The sequence below is a fragment of the Varroa destructor genome, unplaced genomic scaffold, assembly GCF_002443255.2.
Source record: "Varroa destructor unplaced genomic scaffold, Vdes_3.0 BEIS01000001.1, whole genome shotgun sequence".
Lineage (NCBI taxonomy): Eukaryota > Metazoa > Arthropoda > Arachnida > Mesostigmata > Varroidae > Varroa > Varroa destructor.
The window spans coordinates 10558474-10568045 of NW_019211454.1; positions in this window are offsets into that span (position 1 = coordinate 10558474).

Here is a 9572-nt window from a genome sequence, read left to right on the forward strand (position 1 = left end):
TATATAGAGAGAGAGAGAGAGAGAGAGAGAGAGAGAGAGAGAGGAGAGAGAGAACAATTAGCGTCGTTATCACGAGATACACTCAACTCAGCTGACAATATTATAATTGCAAACAAATATTTTTAATAACACCATTGTGACTGTCATGTGTGTGTGAGATGCCGCACGCCGGCAGTGCACTCGCTCACTCTACTGATAGTAGCTCAGTCACTCAAACTGAGTGCCGTAGACCACGCGCAATACATACCCAGCCCACACCGAACACTCTGCCTGTTCTATTTCCTATTGTAACCTTAGGCTATCTAATACTCTAGAAACCGGCGTCGGTAGACCACAATAAACCCGTGTACATGCCAAAGTATGCAACCTCTAAATGAACATAACAAAGAACTTCGAAAACCGATGACTAAATAAGCTGTATTGTTGCTTTAACCAAATGACAAAAACAACCCGCTGTCCAAGAAGGTTGACAGATACCCAACCCGATACCTAAGTCTCGGAGATTCTTCTTGTCCGTGAAACTGTTTGCAGGGCGGTTGTGGTACTCAGCCTGTTCAACCAACTGACTGGGACATATAGATAAATTAACAAGAAGTTGTAAGCGACAAGCATGAATTAAGTCAGTATATAAATAAGACAACGATATTAGGCAAAAAAGCTGAATATTACTGTCGTTAATGAAAGAAGAGTTTTAAACAGAAAATGACGGTAGACGAAAGGGAAACGTGAAGATGGTTAGAGGCTAGCAACTACAAATGTATATGTAGAGGCATGCGCTAACTGATCAGACTGACGGAGACTCTACTAACTGATTGTATGTATTGACAAAAAAGAAAATGCTGGTATCGCTCAATGGAAGGAGTACAACAGGGCATTGGCCGCCCCCATCCAGTATTAAGATTAGTCTATTCATCTTGAAGAATGACAATAAGAACGATTTTTATATACTTATTGTGACCATTATTACTATTATTATTTATAAAAATTACCATGAATTTACTGTTGGTATTTCCACAGTTACTTCTACAAGCACTCTAATGCTAAAAAAACATCACGATTCGGCAAAATATTCTTAATGTCACAGGCAGAACTTGAAGCTAAGTTTCTTAACTAGTAACACCTAATGACTTTTCTTGCGGTATTCCTATATTTAGAAAAGTCTGTTTTCTGACTCACTTGACCTGTACTTTATCTGTGCATTCTTTTGTTACCGAAGTGTTTAGCAAATAGAAGACATTTTAGTATTTTCATTGTGTCCGATCGATTTTTAAAATTTTGTCTAAGTGAGTATACATGAAATAACCAATTGATTTTGCTGAGCTTTTCTGTTGGAACCGCACTAACTTCTGAATAGGACATTATCTATCTAGATGTTGCACTAGGACAGAGTTTCAAAAAGAAACGGGTTGGGTCGCAAATATATTGGACGAATAATCGTGTGCCTCGAAGTGTCGGTCGTTACGAATGCCGTCGACTTCACAAACATGCCTTGATGCCACTATAATATCCTAACCAAAGGCGTCGCGCTTTAACCTTTCTTCTAGACCTAGAATCGGCGCTTTCAATGACAAGTAAGATAAAAAGCACAACGAAAATAAAGCAGACGAGGGCCGATCAATCACACCGGAAGTTGAGAATATTTGGCTGTATTTTAGCGGTCCAAATCGTACGTAGCCTGCAATCGAAGTGGAAGTGGATGTAGTCAGTGAAGTACACCTAGAAGTCCTTCCACTGAAGCTACCAATTACACTTCTAGCCTTTATCCATCCACGTGGTACAACCAAGAACAATTTTCTGGTGGGCGGCCGTGCTTCTGAAACTATGCAATTGCATTAGCCGACGAGTCCAATATATAAAAAAGCAACTACACTTTTCCCTAAATAACTAATAATCAATAGACATAAATAAGGCATACCAAAAAAAAGCAAATGCGAAAGAAATATACAGAAAACACCTGTATTATGCATACGTTTGTGTGTACCTATTGATCGGATTTATATGGATTAGTGTACCATGCCATATCTATGGCAAAATGAAGCTACAACGAAAATTCTATTTGTCAGTTTTTCGTTCTTGTCTATTATATTGCCTCCATTTGCAAATACTTCTATTATTATTAATAATAAGATGAAGATGATGCTCAGTCAGATCCGATCCTATTTTTGTGTACATATATATATATATATATATATATATATATATATATATACATTATTAATTGATATTATTATTAATAATGGTAAGAATGGAATGATAACGATACTACTGGCTGAGAGAATTTACAAACAGCAGAAGCGATAACAGTAAATCGGAATTATTTTTGCTGAGAAGATGTTATATCCGGGCGCTCCTCCATTTCGTGGTCTTTTATCTTTGCCCAAAAATTTGGCTCCAGCGCCAACAAATTAGCTCAGGTCAAAGCAAACAAAATGAAAAAATATCCTGAGCTTATCCTCACTGTCTTGGATTACCTTTGACCTATGGTAACAACTGAGTAATTAGAGAAATATAGATTCTTTCCAGACTGTGCTCTTAGATGCGATAAGATAATAACTGTAATTATAAAATGTAATAAGGCTATAATAATACGGCAATGCCATAAAGCATACTCGATGTAGATAAATGGCCTAATTATTGCAACTTAAATGGAGATAATGATTTTTATGCCTTACGCTAATCTTGATATGACACATACTCTCGTAACGGCTAGCATTAAAAAGTATAATATAATACTTCATTATCATTATTAGTATAATGAACACACGATACTGCGCGAACCGCAGCTGGGTATATACCGTATGCACATAGTATCTGTCTCAAAAAAATAAATGTATTAACGGCGAATTGGGTGTCGGCATCATCCATATTGTGTCCGAATCCAAGTCAGATTTGTCCAAAGAGCTCGAAACAGAACTGATGATAATGACAAACAAATGATTATTACAACATTGGCAGTGGCAGCATCACCAAGTTTTATACATCCAGCTACATGTATAAATACATATATTTACATGTGCGTAGTATTATTACGCTGACACTTGATAATAGCATTAAAGGGAACAGTTTTCTTATGCAAAACTTTTCCAGACTACTATTTATGCTACAGGATAAGGCAACGATAAATATGCACTAGTAGACATTTGAAATAAGAAGCACACACAGGCAAATAAAACGCTGTCACGCCAAGAGTCTTCATACGCTAATAAGGAGTCACAACTTCCTGCAGATGCTGGAAACTTTGGCGCAATAAAATACTAAACAGAGACACAACTACATAACGAATAAGTGAATGAGAAATGTTTAATATGTCTTTATATCATGTCATGCCTAACTGATGAGCGTATTTGAACGATGATGATGGCGGCCAGTAATTAAGCAAATAATACTAATAGAAACGATTATATCGTTACGAAAAGTACTAACACTGATAATATTATAACGATTGTCATCATCATCTTCATAATTATTTAAGTTGCACATTAATGGTAATAGCAACAGCAAATAACCAAATAACAGCAGTATGAATAGCAGCAGTCATAATAACACTAATAGTAAAAATTAAAGACGATAGCAACACGTCAATGTAGTCGCATGAAATGTAGCTCGTAGCCTGTTATAATATGATGACGAGTGCCCATATAAAAACCCTCATATATATATATATATATATATATATATATATATATATATATCACAACATGCACAACCTTTAAAGAGGAATCTGTTCTTTGTGTATAGCGGTAGCGTTTCTACATAGAACCGCTACAGCTATACACGATAGTGCAAATTTAGTATGTGTAAAATTTTTTTGCTTATTGTTGGATTATCTTATATTACTACAGTTACTATCGTTACAAATAACATAAACGCTCATTAAATATATGTCCATCACTAAATCGGATACAGATGTGGGGTAGGGATGCCACCGTGAATCATTTGAATTATCCAAAATGAATCATTCAAAGAAAGATCCTACAACTAACTAATGAGAAGTTCCAATATGACGCTAGTGTCAAGCAGCATCATAGCAGCGGTCAGGGTCGCACGCAGGCCAACCGTCTTGCTACCTGTTTTGAAAGAACGATAGGGAAGAGTATGACTCACAATCGTATGACGTGGCGCTCATCATGAGCCGCTTGTACTCAGGCGCCGAGAAGAACGGTTTTGCGCTCAGCGCCACCCTTACTAAGAGAAATGACAAATTCAAAAGACTCGAGAGAAAAATAGCTTGATCTGAAATGACGATCACGCGTACGTACTTGTAAATTTACCTCTGTTGTACAAGCTGCACTTACTGATTTAGTGGAGCTTGATTGTTCATTGCATATGCTTTATGGCCCTCTTTTCGGTGATACTCAAAATTGACACAGACGCTGCACACGTTAACTGACTCATCCTGCGCCTGCAGAGATTAGAACGAGCCTACTACCGGCGGTAAGGAGCGGATAAACGCTGGAAGACAACGTGGCGTGGTGACAGGAGCACGTGTTTGGAAAATCGTTACCACGGCAAATGCAATGTCACCGTCAATCGACTCACTTGATCGTTCACCGGCCCGAAAAACCGGTCCAAAATGAATTTCAGAACGTCTGCTCTCTTTGGGTCCTAAAAAAGCCTTACGTCGCCCTTATGAGTGTATATATGCTATTCTTATTACTCACTTCGTTAGCGTATGGACTTAATTCCTATTCTGATCTGTTGCGTGCGAAGGCACCGGCTAAAGCCCAGATAAAGAGTCGCTAATTATTTCCGCTTATAATTCAGTTTCCTATTGATTGCAGTCCCCAATTTTTAAATACCCCGCTTATTTCAACGTCCATACAAGACTTCGTAAAACTAGCTATTCTTCCATCGTAAGCCAACACAAAAGGTCCCATTCTTTTAGATTGTCTGAGAAGGTAGTATTTCAAATGGATAAGCAGAACGCAACAAATGCACCTTCATTCACAGTTTCAATGGCGAGAGGCTATCAACGAATCTGGAAAGCATCCATAGGTCCCCACATTCCGCTTCAGCTGACTATTAGCATTGTTGTGCAGCATAAGGAAATCGAAAATGGAGGTCAAGCTCAACTCACGCTGTTACCTCAACAGGCGCTCGTTCTAAGCATGTGACGCAATTGACAAGCAGGTATTATACCCCGCACCGCCAGCATCAGCATCAATACAAATGCAACTTTTTGCGCGGTGTAAACAGCTTCTAATGTAAAATTGGCTATCCGCTGCCTCTACCGGCGAATCGATAGTCATCGCCAATAGCGGATCCTTTTAGTCGTAACATAACGTATCCGCAATGGCACTGGTACTTCTGCCGCGACAGCGGTGGGTTGTTACCTCGTCGATGAGCGGTGCCGCTCGCTGCTCCTAAGCAAACAAAAGAGGCACCTGCTAATATCTACTTAAATGATTTTAACAGAGGATACTACCTCTTACAAAGATGCCTCCATCTTCCAAAGCGATGACGATATATTGAACATTAGACATATTTAGTTACGATCATCATGCATCGCTGCCAACCCCTCTCCCCTAGCCTCCCCCATCATCGAAAAGCCCTAATGTCTTTTTGCATCTACTGTATATGCCATCTGCTTTTCGTTTACTTCTCATTGTTACTTTACACCTACCCCCGTCTGCATCCGCATCCCGATGGCTTCAAAATCCCTACGCTTAACGATCGATAAGAACGTATGTTTTGACTTACAGTGCCGTGTTGATGTCTTATAGAACTATGTAACTTCTCTACATAATGCTTTAAACAGCGATACTGAAACAATACTGCTGCTGCTTGTCGTTGGTAGGGGGCAGGTAGCGAGTGACAACGATCCGACGATGGACGATAAACAACAGAGGCATGAGGCAAATGCTGCAGCCATTAGAGCAGCTAATAGGACAAGTGATTGGCAAAGCTCATTCATGATGAATTCAATGAGAAAGACGGGACGACTCTGCTCCCCGCGAAACAACAGATCTATATTCCACAATTTTTACCCGAAATAACAGATTTAGTCGTGAGCACACTCTGACTGATTGAGTGTTGTTGGCCAGTGATGAATAAAATGGAAAAGTCACCATTCACCAACGATGGCAAAAGCCGTTCGGTCTGTAACGAACGGTTCGCTTTGTAACCTTCGATCATATATTATTAGCTAGAATAATCAACGGGGACGAGGAGAAGCAGACCTGGCTGTCGGCCGGGTCATGACTGGTAAAGCATGGGCCATGGCCTGCCTACTTGACTGTGTAACTGACGCGCGTCAAAGCTATGTCATCTATAGCTAGCGATATGACGGCGATAGTGATGATAAGTGTTACCTCTACTAATCTTGTGGCTTCTCTGATAGGGGCCCCCAAGACAGTCGCAACGGTTACTAACGGAGCTAACTGGCACAACCGTCTCCGTTATGACGCTGATACAGTCGATATCAACTTACGGAGGCTGCGTGACATCCCTCTTGGTAGCATCAAATGGTAGCATGAAATGAATGACAACAAACAGTGAACAAAAGCTCACCGGCCCGGGCCAAATCGGGCTTACGACGAGACCTCACCGTGTATATTGTACAACGCATCGTTATCCACCGAAACTCATGTTTTTTTTCTTCGCATTTTAATCGCCATACGTTGCGAATCCAACCAGATTGCCTTATTAATACGTAGAGGAAAGGAGAATAAGGACATTCTATGAACTAACTACGGGCACAATAAGTTAGTCACTTGCTTCTTGCCTTTCCAAGTCAGCAGTATATAATTTGAACTTGATCTATCGCGGCAGTCGCTGACCAGGTTTGCACCGAAGCTGAAGTGATTAACACTAATGATGTTTCCGATACTCATTAGATCTAGTTGAGATGACAGTGCAGTAGTCCCGATTCGTATTCCCCGAAGAAGAAGACGTACATTGAATCTTTTCTATACAAAACAGCCAAAATGTATTTGGCGTCATCCAATATAATTTTTACACGTGATCATTATTAGAGGGGAGACATCTTAGGGCTGAGCGTTCTTCATTTGTCGCTTTCTGGGCGTTTGTTTTCTTTAGCCAGCGAAAATAAGTAAACGATGCTGTCACAAACTGCGGCTGCTCGAAGCTGCTCGCCAACGCCCGCTCATCATGCGCTCAGTTTAGGAGAACAGATACGATCACACGCCGACACTGTCCCAACTCACAAACCTTTCGTTCCTGGCTTTTGTCCTTCTTGGTGCTCGTCGGCCATGCCAGGACACAAGAAAGGTGGAAGCGGCGGTCAAGTGCCCTGTCATGTGGGGGAAGACTGCTAGCCGTACGAATGGCTGCTGCAGAAGCAGTGCGGTTCTTTACTTTGTATTTTTATATTATTTTGTCAATCCCTCTCGATCACATTCTGGTCCTCTCGTAGGGCCCCTCATCGTCTATCAAGATTACACGGCCGCGGTCCGTGACAGTCGACTGGTTCCTTTCTGTCAGTGGTGCGATAGGATGGTGCTTTATGTGGCACCAGCACGTAACGCAGGATGGAGATCTCTCTTATAGCCGCTCTTTCCTCTGGCCAGCTGACTGACGCTCCCTCTAGAAACGCCATGATGGAGATACGCACAACATCCCCTTTTAAGCATCGAGACCAGAGGAGCGTTAACGCATTGGCTTATCATGTATCGTGTAGCAGTCGCATCGATCTAACAAATGTCGACTCAGTTCCGTCTCGATGAAGCTTTTTGCCGTGCGCTTATCCTGCCATTCTTATGATTAACCCTTACTTTGGTTACTGCTATTACCACAATCTTTAACATAGACGTCCTCTTATACTGCACGCTTTTGCATATATTTACATATAAATCGTATCTAGCCACCGTAGAGGAGCCAACAGCAGTAACGAATAAAAGATCGAGAACGGAGCATTTAGGATTTGAAGGAAGGCCCTGTCCACCCGAAGGAGACAAGGCAGCTATTTGTTGATGCTTCGTCAAAACCTGCCCCTTGGTGCCAAAAGCCTTTGTCCGGCGACCACGTCTCTGCTGCCGCCTACGGCGGCGGAAATGCAAAACAGAAAGAGAGCAAGTCAGATGTATACAAAATACGAGCAACATTGATAGCGGTTCTGATTGGACAAACCAGACCCATTTTATGTCTTCCAGAAAAGTTGGTAATAATAGGTCTGCAAGTGTAATAGGTAGAAAACGATGCGGTTCGATTGATTAAACGCGTTTTTCTTAAGGCGATCCCATAAAGATATAAGATAGAATAAAAAGCATACGATGATAAAGGATTTATGAAAAGAAAAAGGCAGCTGCAGAGACTCTTAACATTGCCGCCTAGCTAGTACGCTACAAGTACGTTTAATGAATCCAGTAATATCCCTTATGAGTCGAAACCGAGTGCTCGATTTACATGAAAGGATAGCCGACTAATAATGAAACTTTAGCGTAGTACTGATTTTAGCTTTGACAAAATATCAGCTGAGGTAAACAGCATCGTAGGTAATCAATCTGTGACCGGGCACAACCATAAGCTTGTAATGCATGATACGGGGTACATATAACCTATGAATGTAGATATTTCCCTCTTTAAGCCTTTCATCACCACCAGTAAAAGCAGTAGCCGTTGTAATTTTAACTAGACCAACTTATTATCTTTAAAAACACGTCAAACGGTGGCTGACAACTTAAACGTTAGATGCAAAACGCGAAATACGTTATTTCTAAAAGGTCAACCCGTTGACATAGGCTGTTGCTTTTTCGGGTTTAGAAGTCTGCAAAGAAGCAGCTAAACATCATTCATCTGCTTCCTTAGATCTAGAACTTTTTACGGATGACCTAGTTATTTATGTCAAAAGATATAAATAATTATGTCATCTATAAATTTTACATTGGCTGTTGCCTAGGGCTAAACCGAAAAGATCTATCTATCTATTGCCGCACCGAAGGGTCTGCAATTGTGAATTTACCTAAAACCTGTTGTTGTTTTGAATACACCGAATACATTCTCTTAGGGATAACTCATCTACGTTTTTCTTATTTCAGCTCTACAGCAGCAGTCGTCGGCTTCGGGATACAATGGCAAAGCGCGAATGTCTACTTGAGGCCAGAGATTCATCATCAGTCCCCCCGGGCCCCAGCTGGCAGTGTTTGGTCAGAAATAATCTAAAGGGATATAGATCAGGTCAAGTTAAGTTTCGGCGTTGTGGTAGTTTTCAGTCAGGACACAGACTAGGATCGTTTCCTGTCATCCTAACAAAGAAGCGTATCCGTTCTCTGCGTAAAGTATGTTTCTTTTCGTTTTTGGTCTCATGCTTCTGATTTGGAAGATCACAACCCAGCGAGCGAGACTTATCATTGCCTCGGACGTATCTTCTAACCTAAGATTCGGAGGGATCTCCAGCGCTGACGGCATTTTTTTCAGCGTTGTTCCACTTCAATCATTCGAGGTTCAGTAGAACTTCTACAAGTAAACGATTACAGCAGCCGGCGGCTTGCAATAAATAAGCGCTAATATTTGGAGAAATAAGTAAATATATCGGGGCTTTGAATTTCTCGGAAAAAAAGTAATCGTGCATGAGTCCATTAGGGCATGTGATTTCAAATGAATCTTATTTGCAT